Genomic DNA, 15,741 nt, shown 5'->3' on the forward strand with positions numbered 1-15,741 from the left:
ATATATGTGTACTTCCTGGGCCCATTCAGCATGTACACTTCTCATGTTCTCTCCATTTTAGTTTAATTGTCTTTCTCGACTTTTAAATGCCATTTTCTCTTTCTTCTGTGTTTCTTCTGACCATCACTTCTCCTATAAACTGCCAACACTAGGGAGTCCCATCACTTATCAAAATCTTGGTGCTGATTATTTGGCAAACTGCCATGAATCCCTCCTCTGATGGCGGCCCTGATTGGCTGGTGCCTCCACCCAGAGGCCCTGGTGACCAATAGGATAATAATTGGGACATTCTGGAGGCAGAGCAATGCTAAGTTAGTTGCATAAGGGCCTTTAAAGAATACACCCAATTCAATAAAATGTATATATATAGTGTGCTAACACAGTTTAATTAGACAATTTATAAAAGAGATCAAAGTAAAAGACAAAAATCTTTACCTAAAACAGGTGTTGACCTGGGTGTATATACCCCAGGTCCCTCGCCAAATATATCAAATGCTAGTACACATGCAGTGAAGATCACATAAATATTATACACACTCACCGATGCTGAAATTTGGTTCGGGTGCTTGGAGCCCCGAACCCGTAGCCCAAGGGAGGGTCCCTGGTAAGGCCTCACCTTGAGTATGCAGTGCAGTTTTGGGCTCCAGTCCTTAAGAAGGATATTAATGAGCTGGAGAGAGTGCAGAGACGTGCAACTAAACTGGTTAAGGGGATGGAAGATTTTAACTATGAGGTGAGACTGTCAAGGTTGGGGTTGTTTTCTCTGGAAAAGAGGCGCTTGCGAGGGGACATGATTACTCTGTACAAGTACATTAGAGGGGATTATAGGCAGTTGGGGGATGTTCTTTTTTCCCATAAAAACAATCAGCGCACCAGAGGTCACCCCTTTAGATTAGAGGAAAGGAGCTTCCATTTGAAGCAGCGTAGGTGGTTTTTCACGGTGAGGGCAGTGAGGTTATGGAATGCCCTTCCTAGTGATGTGGTAATGGCAGATTCTGTTAATGCCTTTAAGAGGGGCCTGGATGAGTTCTTGATCAATCAGAATATCCAAGGCTATTGTGATACTAATATCTACAGTTAGTACTAGTGGTTGTATATATAGTTTATGTATGTGAGTATATAGATTGGTAGGTGTGGGTTGTGTGTGCTGGGTTTACTTGGATGGGTTGAACTTGATGGACACTGGTCTTTTTTCAACCCTATGTAACTATGTAACTATGTAACTATGTAAACTCAAATCTCTGAAGAAAGCGGCTCGCAAAGCACCATGGTCAGCCAGAAAATGGATAAAACTCGAACTTTATTTACGCCTAGGTCTAGGCATTCTGGGATTTTAAGAATGTAAATAAAGTTCGAGTTTTATCCATTTTCTGGCTGACCATGGTGCTTTGCTAGCTGCTTTCTTCAGACATAAGGGCCTTTGGTTCCTAATGGTGTGCTGTATGAGATTCTGATTAATGTTATTCTGGCACATTCCTTTAATAGATATGATTATATAAGTCACAGTATTTCCCCCTAAAGAAAGATCATGTAAGGCTGATGGGGGCCAGCTATAGTATAATCTCCTAATACCATGTACACCATGGTGGGAATATGTTGGTGCTCCTGTTGCTGTTACCTTGCTATTTCCTTGTTTTCCAATTATGTGTTTTGTCTATAAAGCTTATCCCAGGCAGAGAGGAGGTGCTGTGGCCATTCTGACTGTAAGTGTGAGGAACACATGTGTCAACAGAGTCCTGTTTGGGGAGGCTACCAATAGATGGAATTCTGTTGGATGCCAATGTATAGCAGTTGGTTACATAGATGGAATTCTGTTGGATGCCAATGTATAGCAGTTGGTTACTTTTTGGGGAAACAAAACCTCCCTAAATCTTCATTATTCTCTTCCTGGACAGAGCATAGCCCCCTTTCATATGGAACCCCATATGCTTGCCTGGCCAGGTATATATACATGGCAGAGCTGGCAACCAGGAGAGATGGCAACCCAGGGGAAGAGTTGGGAAATGTCAGCGGCAGTGATGGCACCACAGCCACCCGCCCCAGAAGTGACTTTACTGCATCTGCACATTTGATCCCCTGAAGCCACTGACTGTTGGGCGCCATGCGCAGATGCCCCTAATGGTGTCACTTAAGGCTTTCCGCGCATGCACACACTTAACTCGGGAGAAACTGTAAAAATTAAGGAAAATGACGGAGAGGCCAGGGCGAGGTGGGTCAAATCGGGTAGCTCTCGATAATGCTCTGATTGTGGCACAGTGACTGGGAAAACCTTAAAGACAAGGTATGTATCTCCCAGAATGCTCTGTGAAACACAGTATAGAACATTATGACTCCCCCTGGATTAGATAGGGGGGCCCAAGCACTTTTTTTTTACCCACATGGATGACCAAATTGCACTGATTTATAATACTGTTCTGTCATGGTCCCTTCTCTAATTTTAGGTGGGGCAGCCTGGATGCACTGGCCTAAAACAGCAAGAAACTGGCCATGGTTTAGGTGGATCATTAGGCTGGTGGTTTCTGACTGGGCATGGCCTGACTGGTTAGTTGTATTGCATTCCAACTGTCCCGATTTTAGGGGGACAGTCCCGGATTCTTACTGAAAAGTCCCTCATTTCCTTTTGATCTCTTGCACTGAACATACAAAGTTAATTAAAAAGTAGCTTTTGGCAGAGAACCCTGAAATCTTAACAAGCTTCACCTGCACTTAGATACAGTGTTTCTCACATTTAATTGGAGAGTGGGGTTTAGGGGGTGTGGTTGCAAAAACGGGTGTGATAAAAAAAAATTGCCATGCTGCACACAACATTTCTTTCTGTCCCTCTTTCCATTTTCAAAATGTTGGGAGGTGTGGTATTGCCTAGCTCAGGGCTGTCCAGTTGGAGGCCTGGGGAACAGATGTGGCCCTCCAAATGAATTTATGGCCCCCAGTGTGCCCAGAGTCTCCATAGACTTCATGGTATGACATAATTTTAATTTAATATGGTCCTCAAACATGCTGTATGAAAATAATGTGGCCACTACATGCAATAAATTGGAGAGCACTAGCCCACATGAATGGGATATTTCCGTTACAGTGAGCGCTTGAACTATTTGCACTATTACAGATCCAGCTGCCAGGACTAGCTATGGCTTTTCCTTTAGTGGCCAATAACTTCCAGCAGCACGTATGCTTATACTTATACATATATCTCTGTCCCTGGAAAGTTTTCCCAACAGTGCAGAAGTATTTCAGTCTCTGTGTAACCCCAAAACAACGAGCCTTGCCTGTACATATACTGTAGGATGAAAATGGGCTCACTAACAATTATTAACCTTTGCAGTGCCTTTATCAGGAATCATGGCATCCAATACTACTAAATGGTTTCCCTCCTTTTCCATGACCAGCTCCACTGGGGCACAGATATTGCCTGTGTTGGCAGAGGTGGTCTTTATGATGATCACACAGGGAATACTCAGCAAAGCTGGGATAAAACAGCACATTTCACAGTGTGGAAAACCAAGAACATAAATGGTGGAAGGAAGTGGATAAAAAAACAGTAATACAACAGCATAAAATCAATGAAAATACACATTAACAAAATGCACAGTGCCACCTTGCAGCTGTTATATATAGCACAGAAAGTTCAAGCATTATTGCTGTTGCATATATTCCAACATCCTGCGCAGGAGTGGGAAGACCCAATATTGTATAAGTAAAATAAATAGTATTACTGATGTCTGAGCCTCAATTCAATGGGTTTCCTACACCAGTCCTGGCTGTTCCTACTGATGGGTTCCCTTTTACAATGCCAGGGGCATGAAAATATAAATCTTAGGCACCATGGAATTTATAGTCTCTGACATGGCTGGAGTTAAATGTGCCACATTTACCAGATGCCACAAGAGGGAGCTGCACTGCAAGCCTTTTCACATTAACTTTTAGAGTTGTGAGGATCATTATGACATCTCTGCAGTAGAGCTGGATATAGCAAACCTGTCAGCCCTTCCAAATATTCCAGGTGTTACCAAATTCTTCATCTGGTATGGCAGAGGAATCTCCTATATCATTTGCCATAGTGTTTTATGGGCTGGCCCTAAACCCTTGGGTTGTGGGTCGTTTAGGCCATAGGATTGCTCCCCTATAGAGTTGAAGGCCTGGTTCCCCCTGACCCAGCCAACTCTGGTGACAGGCATGGAGCACTGATTTATAAATCCACACTGCTCCCTCTGGTGGCATCATAGATAGGTGGGTCAGGCAGGGGTTTGGGAGGATCATTTGACAACCTGCATCAGTAGTTTACTAATACTGTGAGCTTCTATCGTTATTCACACACTCTAGGGCCAGTTTTATCAGGTGCCAGTTAACCTGCCTGTATGTTTTTGGAGTGTGAGAGGAAACACACAAGTATGCAAAAAACATACATACTCCTTGCAGATTCCAGCTATGGCAGTAACCAAGAACCAAGCAAAGCGAAGCTGCAGTATTAAACATTGTACCACTGTCTTACCCAATCGAATTCCCTTGGGATTCAAAATCTGTTGTTTTTTTTTTAATAATTTGACCCTTTGCATCACTCCATTATACCTTACTACACTCTTGTCATGGAGAGTTCTCGTAGATAGCTATATCATGCCACAAAAATATTTATATATATATATATATACAAATTAGAATGTAATTGCTGTATACGGATACATTAACATTGTAAATGTAATTGCATGTTTGTTCCTTTTTGCCGGCTCTTGAGACATAGTAGAAGCCCTCATTCTGTGAGTCAGAACTCCAATCCCAACAATGGCTTGCGTGCTTCCTCGTGGGTCTCAGCAATGCAGAGAATATAAAAGGCAGGACACATTCTGCTTACAGTAGCAAGTATACTGTATATGCAACCAACTAAACCACTGAAAAAGATGAATGTATAGTGGAAAGTTACTTTCAACTACATTTTCTTTCATTAAGCAGTCAATGTTTGTGGTGTTTCCCATTGATGGCTGCCTCCTTCTGGAAGAAATGTTATTGCATTTGCTCATGTGTCTAAACATATAAAGAACAAAGTCTCAAACAAATGTCTTTCTTTTTATATACAGGTATGGTGTCTTTTATCCAAAATTATTTTTGCACCAACTGGCAGCTGCCATGTTTGTGCTATTGGGAATTCTGGGAATAAACCACTGCATAGACAGCAGGAACCACAATATACAGTGTACAGTGGTAAAGGTTTAAGGAAATATCATAGTACAAAACCCCAAAATCATTCAACATTATCATTAAAAGCGAATCACACAGATACTTTTGTCTGTACATGATCCCCTATATTTGATCCTTGCACTTAAATGCATGTTTCCCTTGCTATTTCACAATGGCACAAACTAAAGGATGCGCAGGACACCTGTAATTCATTTCTGCCCTTTAGGGTTCGCTTTGTGTGATTCACATGTAACTAACGCCCGCCTATGGCACTGCACACTACATTGGCACTGCAGTTGTCAGACCCACAGTGATGCTAGAAAAATGTGAACTGGAATTTTGCACAAAACTGCTCACATTCTACTTTGCAGCCACACAATTGTGCTGGAATTTTGGGAAAGATTGTTTGATTGTGGTTAAAAACATGGCAGTTGAAACCAGACCATCATAAATCTTGACAGTGCAGTAGGACAGTGGGGTGTTGTAGAATAGCCAGCATAAGACAAGATAAAGGCTAAACTTTACTATAGTGTTAATAAACTGCAGCCCATGCCCAGGGGCAACTTGAAACCTTTAGAAAAGCGCAGCTTGTTTTGTAATTGCTAGCTTCCTGAATGTAAAAGCCTCTCCCCATATTATGGGCAGGCAGATAAGCTCAGTGGAACTGACATGGAATTGCAAAATCCTCTCCTATGTGAGTTCAGAGATTTGTTTGGCTGTACACATACTACTGCTCTTCTAAGACAGACCAGAACCGTGGAGGATCAATGGAGAGCTCATGTATTGTAATTTAATGTGGATATGTGCCTGTGTTTTATTCACCATATTCATTATTTTATTCAACAGGATTTTCCAGTTAGGGGTTGCCACCAAGCTGGTATTTGATTGAACTAGCGGCAAATTGGCAGCTAGAGCTGTGCCGGTAGTACAAACTTTTTCCAGCAATATATTTCCTGGTAAATTTGTAAGGGCAGCAACCCTTCCTATAGATCCCTTCCTTCCCTAACACTCCCCTTTTGGTAGATGTCCCCCTGTGCCCTGCCCATTTCCCCGCCCCACATAATGTCACTGCCTATCCCCATACTGATGGCTGGTATTAACACCAAAGAAAGTCGTTTTAAGAGTAAAAGTAGAAATGAGGAAACAGATTTTTTTTTATCATGGACTATGTAGACTATACAGTATATGTCATACCTCAGTGCAGATGAATGTTAAAAAAAAAAAAAAAAAACAACAAGAACCTCAATAAGTTTCTGACTGCACAGCGAGTTTGGGAGCGGCTAGCGAGTGTTGCATTTAATCTAAAGTGTTGCATGTAGATTAAGTGTATAGTAGGCGTTAAAAACAAAAAAGGCGGGGGGGGGCGCTAGCGCGCAGCTGCTAAGATGGCCGCACTGCCTTAGAGCTCCGCAGCACACCGACACTACAAGCGGTAGTTTCCCCAAGCAAAGGGGTAAAAACAGCGGCGAAGCAGAGACAACCGACAGGGGAACCTACCCGGCACCGAATGCTGAGGTCCAGGAGAATCCCCGCTTGAGTCGCGAAGTAAACTCTGCAAATAAAGATACACGGCGCACCATCGTGACGTCATAAGGCCTACTACCCGACGCGAGTGCCCAGAGATAGCGGCAAACGCGGGGGGAAAAGGACAGAGCACAGTCCGCAAGCTGGTAGGTGAGGATCGGAGGTAACACAAAACAGAAAAGGCTTACGACAGATAGCCTTCCGGCGATATATACCGCACCTCCCGCCATAATAATCCTCCACAAACCCAGCACACCATACCCCTGCTAAACCCTCACTAGCATTTAGGGTATAACCCAAAGTTAAACAGACCAAAAAAAGGGGACATACATAAGATAAAGCAAGGGGAAGGGGGAAAAAAAAAAAAAAAAAAAAAAGAAGGGCCTGGGCAAACGTCCTCCAACCGCCCCTACCGTGAATCAGACTCAACCTCTACCGAAGGAGAGGCAACTCTCAATAACTCCTAGCTCGGCCAGCTAACACGGGATCCAGGTCCCAGCTAATCCCCACAAGTATACAAAATGGGGAAATGGGGCAAGGGAAAAGGCCCACAGGGGCCATCATCTAAGCAGACCCCCTCTGGTAAACACATCGAGGAGTACTTACAAAAAGCGAGGGAATCTTCCCCTCCACAACAGTCAGATTCAGATACAGAAACCGCACTCCAACAGCAAGATTCAGAAACAATATCACAAACGGAGCCTAGACCAGCTTCGAAAGAATCAGATCTGCTGTTACGCTTTAAGCATATGTTACGTACAGAGCTAGAGGCAACCTCCACGAAAATAACCAAAGCATTAACGAAAGAAATAAGAGAGCTAGGACAACGTACAGACCTCCTAGAACAGAAAATGGATGATGCCATTACGGTCCTAGATGGTCATGAACTGGAAATAAATACAATGAAAAGACAAATAACAGATCTTCAGGAAAAGTTAGAGGACCAGGAAAACCGTTCAAGAAGGGACAACATCCGCATTAGGGGCCTCCCGGAAACATACAAAAACTTGGAGAAGGACATTGGAACTTTACTATCTATTCTGGCTCCACACCTGCCTCCGGCCAAATTGGAAATGGACAGAATACACAGATCGCTGGGTAAACCGGCACAACCAAATCAGCCACGGGACATCATCGCAAAGCTCCACTATTTCCAAGCAAAGGAAGCCATCATGAAAGCGGCGAGAGAGACGGTCCCCCTACAATTCGAAGGACATCCTATCCAAATCTTTACAGATCTGGCCCCGCAAACCATCCAAAGGAGACGCACATTCAAACCAGCCCTTGCAATCCTTCAAAACCACAACATAAAATACAGATGGTCATTTCCACTACGTCTCAACTTCTTCCATAACGGTAAACAATATTCTCCATCCACATTAGGAGACGCCATGGAAGTCTTGCAACACCTCCGTCTGGTAGAATCGACAACGCAATCTCCTCCAGCGTCACAGAGCCCAGCCCGTTCAATCAACCTGTCTCCAATATGGGCAAAAACCCAACGCACTCCACGAGAAAAGGGAAAATCTACCCTGGAATCTTAAATTAACTACCTCTGAACGAGACTGAACTTTTCATTACAGTGAAAGGGAAACCACTACCTCAAATAGATATATAATAATCTTACGAAAGTACCGGTGTGTTAGCATAGCTGCCCCCCGAGAAAGCTGCACACCCTTTTTACTTATCGAAAGATACAGTAAAGAGATTTTTGCTTAACTTGAAAGTTGGCCAATTTGGCCGGAAATGTTTTTGTATTGCTTAAATGTAATAATAACTTGTTTTTTTGTCTCCATGCCGGGTGCTCTCAGTCTCCACGAAGTACAGTCCACACCGATCCGGGTCCCGGGTATCTCAGGTCAAGATCCTCCACCATCCAGGGGTAACAACCATCAAAATGTGAGTTGCATGATACCATCATTAGCACACACCTCAAATCCCCCCTTAGGAACTGTAGACAAATCACGATCTAAAGGGAAAAGCCAGGCTATGCTCTATCCGCAAACCCAACATAGAAATCGAGTCCACAACATAATAATAGTTCATACAAACTATACAAAATGATATCCCAACTAAAGTTTATTTCTCATAATGTTCAAGGCTTTAATTCCCCTAATAAAAGGACTAAAGCTTTTAAATATTATCATTCAGCCAGAGCAGACATCCTTTTATTACAGGAAACACACTTTTCAGCTACATCGGCCCCTAAGTTTCTTTCCACCTACTTCCCTACTTACTATTCCGCAAATGGGCCAAAAAAAACAAAAGGGGTGTCAGTATGTGTGCGAAGGGGACTCCCACTAACAATCCGGAACGAGATTAAAGATCAGGAAGGCAGGTATCTGATTTTGATAGGGGACCTCCAAGACCAAAAAATCACAATTGTAAACTATTATAGCCCGAACACAGAACAGGTACAATTCTTGACAGATTTGCTTGAAATGGTCCACAAACATATGGAAGGGGTTCTCTTAATGGCCGGGGACTCAAATCTAAGCCTAGACCCAGCACTAGACAAATATAACTCATCCCTAACAGAACAACATTCGATTAATCAGACAGGGACCCCCCAACAAAACAGCCCACCCACACACAGGGACCTAACACTCCTAAAGAAATCATTATCCTCCATGCAGCTCATAGACGTATGGAGAGAAATGAACCCAAGGAAAAAGGACTACACCTTTTATTCCAACCCACATTCCACATATTCACGGATCGACCATATCTGGATACAACAAACCCTTTTACCAAAGGCTATTTCATCAAAAATACACACAACCACGTGGTCAGATCATTCACCTCTCTCCTTAACCTTAAAAGATCTTTATCACTTACCTCTAGCTAGAAAATGGAGATTAAACGATACATTTATAAAGATCCCACAGATCCAACAAAAAATACAAAATCATTTAGAACAATATTTTAAAGAAAATGAAAACAGCGTCAATTCAAAGGTTAGCCTTTGGGAAGCACATAAAGCTGTATTAAGGGGTCATATTATAAGTGCTATTTCCTACAAAATAAAACATTCCAATCAGCAAACAGCTCTAATGCAAACCAAACTGGAGGACCTAGAGAAACAGAACAAAAAAGCCTCCACTCCGGCATTAAGAGCACAGCTGTCTAAACTAAGGACAGAACTAGATCTACACTTATCAGCCAAAGCAGCCTCCACCCTTCGATGGAGATCCCAAAAATATTATTCATTGAGCAACAAACCTACAACACTACTAGCAAAACAACTGAAAAAAACCCCAACCCCGAATACAGCTTTATATAAAATTAGAACTTCCCAAGGGGAGACCTCAGGGAACCCTACTAAAATAATAGAAGAATTTGGCAAATTTTACAAGTCATTATTCTCCTCAGGCACACCATTCTCCAGGGAAAAAGCAAATAGGTTTATAGAAACGGCAAATCTTCCGCACCTGGCAGAACCCCAAGCAGATCTTATGGAAAATACAATAACCCAGGAGGAAGTCCTAAAGGCTATAAAACAACTTAAAACATCAAAAGCGCCTGGCCCAGATGGCTTTACGGCCCTATATTACAAAAAATACGCTAAAATATTGACACCCCAGTTAACGAATGCACTAAATGAAATAATGGATGGAGGATTTTGGGGAAGGGACTCACTTTTAGCGCAGGTTACCCCAATACCAAAACCAGATACAGACTCACTAAATTGTGCAAACTATAGACCTATCTCAATTATGAACATTGATGTAAAAATTTTATCAAAAATTTTAGCGGACCGAATGAACACATTTCTCCCTACTATAATTGACAGGGACCAAGTGGGGTTTGTCCCCAAACGTCAGGCAACAGACAACATTAGAAGGGCTTTGGCCTTCATACATGCAATCAGATCCAAGGTAATCCCCGGGCTACTATTATCCATTGATCTAAGCAAAGCCTTTGACTCAGTTTCATGGTCCTACCTGCATTACATTCTAGACAAATGGGGATTCAAACAAAAGTTCCAACATGTCATTAAAGCACTGTATAACTACCCCCAAGCTTATGTTAGATGGGGCCCATACTACACAGAGACTTTCCCACTATCAGGAGGTACGAGGCAAGGCTGCCCTCTATCCCCAATCTTATTTATATTGGCCCTGGAACCACTAGCCGCACAAATCCGCAATAACACTAACATATCGGGCCTAAAAACAGACTCTATCCACCATAAAATATGTCTCTTTGCAGATGACATTCTACTATTGATAACTAGACCACTCACCACATTACCCAATTTAATAAACATATTTGATAAATATGCAGAAATATCAGGACTTAAGATAAACTACACAAAAACTTATGCGATGAATATCAACCTTCCACCCCCACAACTTAAGCTTCTCCAATTAAACTTTGATTTCAAGTGGCAATCAGCATACTTAAAATACTTAGGTATTAAAATAACTCCACAAATACAAGATCTATATAGAACCAACTACCCTCCCTTGTGGAAAAATGTGATGGCTACCCTAAAGACCTGGACAAAACAGGACACATCCTGGATCGGCCGGATCCATGCAGTTAAAATGGTAATTTTACCACAAGTGCTGTACTATTTTAGAACCCTACCTATTTCAATACCGGGTGCTGATATCGAAAAACTACAGCAACAGGTAATGAAATATATTTGGAACTCTAGACCCCCCAGGGTATCGAAAGCAACAATGCAAGCACCAAGACAAAAGGGAGGTCTAGGAGTTCCAAACTTTGGTAATTATTATCAAGCGGCTCAAATAGCATCTATTCCTATGCTGTACGCCAATCCGCCCCCAAAATGGGTGACCATGGAGGAAACATTTATCAGCCCGATAAAGCTGGCAGCGATTATATGGCTTCCCTATGTGCATAGACCTGAAGGTATAACTCCTATGTTAGAACAAACCCTGACTATATGGGACAAGATAAAGCATAAAGCAAAACTGTTCTCCCCCCATTATCCAGCTGTCCCGATAGTGGGAAACCCGGAATTCCTCCCAGGATTAGATCAGGGATCTTTCAGGTGGTGGGTATCAAACGGTCTCACGGTATTAAGGAACATGTACGGAATCTCTGGCCCCCTGAAGTGGGATAGATTCCAACAATTGTACTCCCCTCCCCCCGGTGAACTTTTTAGGTACATACAGGTACAACATTACCTAAAATCCAAGTTTAAGGATGCAAATACACCACCCTCTACGTACCTGGAAATAATATGTACCAAATACCCATATTCCAAAGGGGTCTTGTCAAAACTATACAACATTTTATCTGAAACTAATCTCCCACCTACCTTACCGTACGTAAAAGCCTGGGAAAAAGATCTGGGTCATACAATTGATGAAAAGGATTGGCTTAAAATATGGGACCAAGCAGCGCATAGCTCAATCAACACAGCCCTGCTGGAAGCGGGGTACAAAGTTCTCTTACGTTGGTACCTGGTCCCAGCCAGGCTACATAAAATAAACAACCAATACAATCCGCAATGTTTCAGAAACTGTAGAGGGGAAGGCACGGTTTATCACATATGGTGGCAGTGTCCCAGGGTACAAAGATTTTGGACTAGGGTCCACGAAATGATATTTTCAGTAACAGGAGTTAACCTACCCAAATCCCCAGAACATGCTTTATTGGGGAAGAAAATACCTAATGTAAATAAAAATACTTGGAAACTGATAAACCAAATTTTCATCGCAGCTAAACTAACAATAGCAAGATCGTGGAAATCCCCATTCTTGCCTATTCTACAATTAAAAAATAAAATTAACTGGATCTATGTTAATGAAAAACTAACCAGTATCTTAACTGATAAGCAAGAACGGTTTCAAAAAGAGTGGGCCCCCTGGGAACAATATCTTACTTCCACAATTTGAACCATGCCTTCCCCTTATATAAATTATATAAATGATATAAATTATGAGAGTTACTTCAGCTAGACAAACCATACAAGGTTAACCACATAATCACCCCTCCAGTAGGAGGGCAGGGTAGCAGAAGGGATGAAGTTAAATCAGATAACGGCCCATGAGTCTCAGGGATAGGCCACGATGGAAGCAAAATGGAACAATATTCAGGTTGGACCCGGACCCCGGAGAAAAGTGGAGAGGAGCAATGAGAGATACCCCACCCGGCATGGTTTGGTTTGGTTATAGTTTAACTAGTTAAAACCTTAATGTTTTCCTTTTGTACGCATGCATTTTCCCTATGTTTTCACCCACCATTCCCCGGCAAGTCAGGATTCTGGAAAAATAAGACCCTGACTTGCACATTCTACCCCACCTACCCAGTCCCCCTTCCCATCCCCTTTGCTTTATCCCCCCTTTTTTTTTTTCTTTTCTTTCTTTCCTCCCCCTAAGGAACGACACGTCAAAACCAATTTCGATAAACAATGCTACTCTTTATTGACATATCTACGTACAATTGAAAATGTTATTGTATATGTCATGCACTCTGTTATCTTCAATAAAAAAGTTAAAACTCAAAAAAAAAAAAAAAAAAAAAAAAAAAAAAAAAGGCGTTTGAAACTTAAAAGGCACTATACAAGGGATTGCACTCGGGAGACTGTAAGTACCCAGTGGCAATATGAGTTGCAGTATGATTGCTGGTGTTACTCAGTGTGCATCTTGCCGCATGTATGTGGTCCTGGAACAGCAGTTCCATGCAGCATTTACTTGTGAGAGATGCAGGTGGGTTTTCCTCTTGGAATCTGAGGTGCAGAATCTAAGGGGGGAACTGGCAGCACTGAGGGCAGCTGCAAGCATGGGGGAGAACAGGAGGCGCACTGAGCAACCACTGGCAGGGGCCGGTGTAGTGGGGGGTGGAGAAGGGACAGTGGAGGTTAATTAGGGAGACAAATTTGTAACAGTTAAGAGGGGAAGTAGGGGACACAAGGGTAGGGGGGCTGGTTCACAGCTTGTACAAACCAACAGATTTGCCGCTTTAGGTGAAGATGCTGGGGAAGACAGCGCTGAGCTAGCATGTATGGAGCGGGCTGACTCTCAGAGCACCCTGGGAGCCGGCACCTCTAATACAGGTGGGGGGAGTAGTGCTAGGAAGGGAAGGCAGGCTATAGTTGTAGGGGATTCAATTATTAGAAAGGTGGATAGGGTAATTTGTCGCAAAGACCCTACATGCCGAACTGTGTGTTGCTTGCCTGGTGCTAGGGTTCGGCATGTGGTGGAACGAGTGGACAGATTGTTGGGAGGGGCTGGGGAAGACCCGGCGGTCTTGGTACACATAGGTACCAATGACAAAGTTAGAGGAGGGGGGGAAGTCCTCAAGAACGATTTTAAAAAGCTAGGGGCGAAGTTGAGGGCGAGGACTTCCAAGGTAATTTTCTCAGAGATATTACCTGTGCCACGAGCAACGTTAAGAAGGCAGCGGAGATTAATGCGTGGCTGAGAGATTGGTGCAGGGAGGAGGGCTACACTTGTTATAGTGTTTATAATCATTGTAGGGGTATGCTATAGACCCCCTAATGTAAGCGAAGAGGAAGAGGCCCAGCTCCTGTTGCAAATAGAAAAGGCTGCTAGTTTGGGGCAAGTGATAATAATGGGGGATTTTAATTACCCTGATATTGACTGGGGCAATAGTACTGCCAGGACAGTAAATGGGAACAAGTTTATAAACTTGCTGCATGACAACTTTATGTCACAAGTTGTTGAGGAGCCAACCAGGAACCATGCTATACTAGATCTAGTGATCTCTAATGACCCAGAACGTATAGCAAATGTGCAAGTGGTTGAACCCCTGGGTAATAGTGACCATAATGTTATTTCATTTAATGTTTGGTGCAGGAAACAAATTTACATGGGGGCAACAAAGACAATGAATTTTAGAAAGGCAAATTTTAGCTCCCTAAGGGCAGCGCTTCAGGGCATAGATTGGGGCATTATGTTTTCTGATAAAAACACAGAGCAGAAATGGTTGTCATTTAATATGATATTAAATCATTACTGTTCTCAATTTATTCCATTAATAAGAAAAAGTAGAAGTGTTAAGAATCAACCTATTGGGTGGGACTTGGCACTCTGGCTCCTCTACTGTATACACAGAAGAAAAGAACTGGTTAAGCACATCTGCCTTTTCTGTATCCGCTGTAACCATATTGTTACTATAACTCAATGGGGCCACACCCTCAACCTGCATCTTTTTACTATTAATATACATAAAAAAACTTTTTGGGGTTAGTCTTGGCCTCGGCCACGATGCGCTCCTCATTTTCTATCTTTGCCTTCCGGATTGCTGTTTTACAACACTTGTTATAGTGTTTATAATCATTAAACGCATCTACTGTCCCCTCTGACTTATATTTCTTAAAAGCTTTCCTTTTTCTCCCTATTAACTTCTTTACCTCAGAGTTAAGCCACATAGCTGCACTGTTGCCTCAGCTCCAACTACACAGTGGTTGGCACAGGATATGGTGCTTAAAGGGTTACACACGATAAATGTAAACAAGGCACCTGCGCCAGATGGAATACACCCTCGGGTACTGAGAGAGCTAGGGGCAGAATTGCAGTGGCCCTTGTTTCTGATATTCTCAGACTCGCTTTCATCAGGTATGGTACCTAGGGATTGGAAGAAGGCGAATGTCATTCCCATATTTAAAAAGGGAGTAAGGTCTCAGCCTGGCAATTATAGGCCTGTAAGTTTGACATCCGTGGTGGGCAAGTTATTTGAAGGCTTGTTAAGGGATCACATTCAAAATTATGTAGTGGAGAATGGTATTATGAGCAGTAATCAGCATGGCTTTATGAAGGACAGGTCATGTCAGACCAAATTAATTGCTTTTTATGATGAGGTAAGTAAGAAGCTGGACAGTGGGGATGCAGTAGATATAATCTATTTGGATTTTGCCAAAGCATTTGATACCGTTCCCCACAAACGACTGCTTTCTAAGCTAAGGTCTATTGGTCTTAGTGAAGTCGTTTGCACATGGATAGAAAACTGGCTACAGGATCGGGTACAGAGGGTGGTTGTTAATGGCACATTCTCTACTTGGAATAAGGTTCTCAGTGGGGTCCCTCAGGGTTCTGTACTGGGTCCACT

The sequence above is a fragment of the Xenopus tropicalis genome, chromosome 4, assembly GCF_000004195.4.
Source record: "Xenopus tropicalis strain Nigerian chromosome 4, UCB_Xtro_10.0, whole genome shotgun sequence".
Taxonomy (NCBI): Eukaryota; Metazoa; Chordata; class Amphibia; order Anura; family Pipidae; genus Xenopus; species Xenopus tropicalis.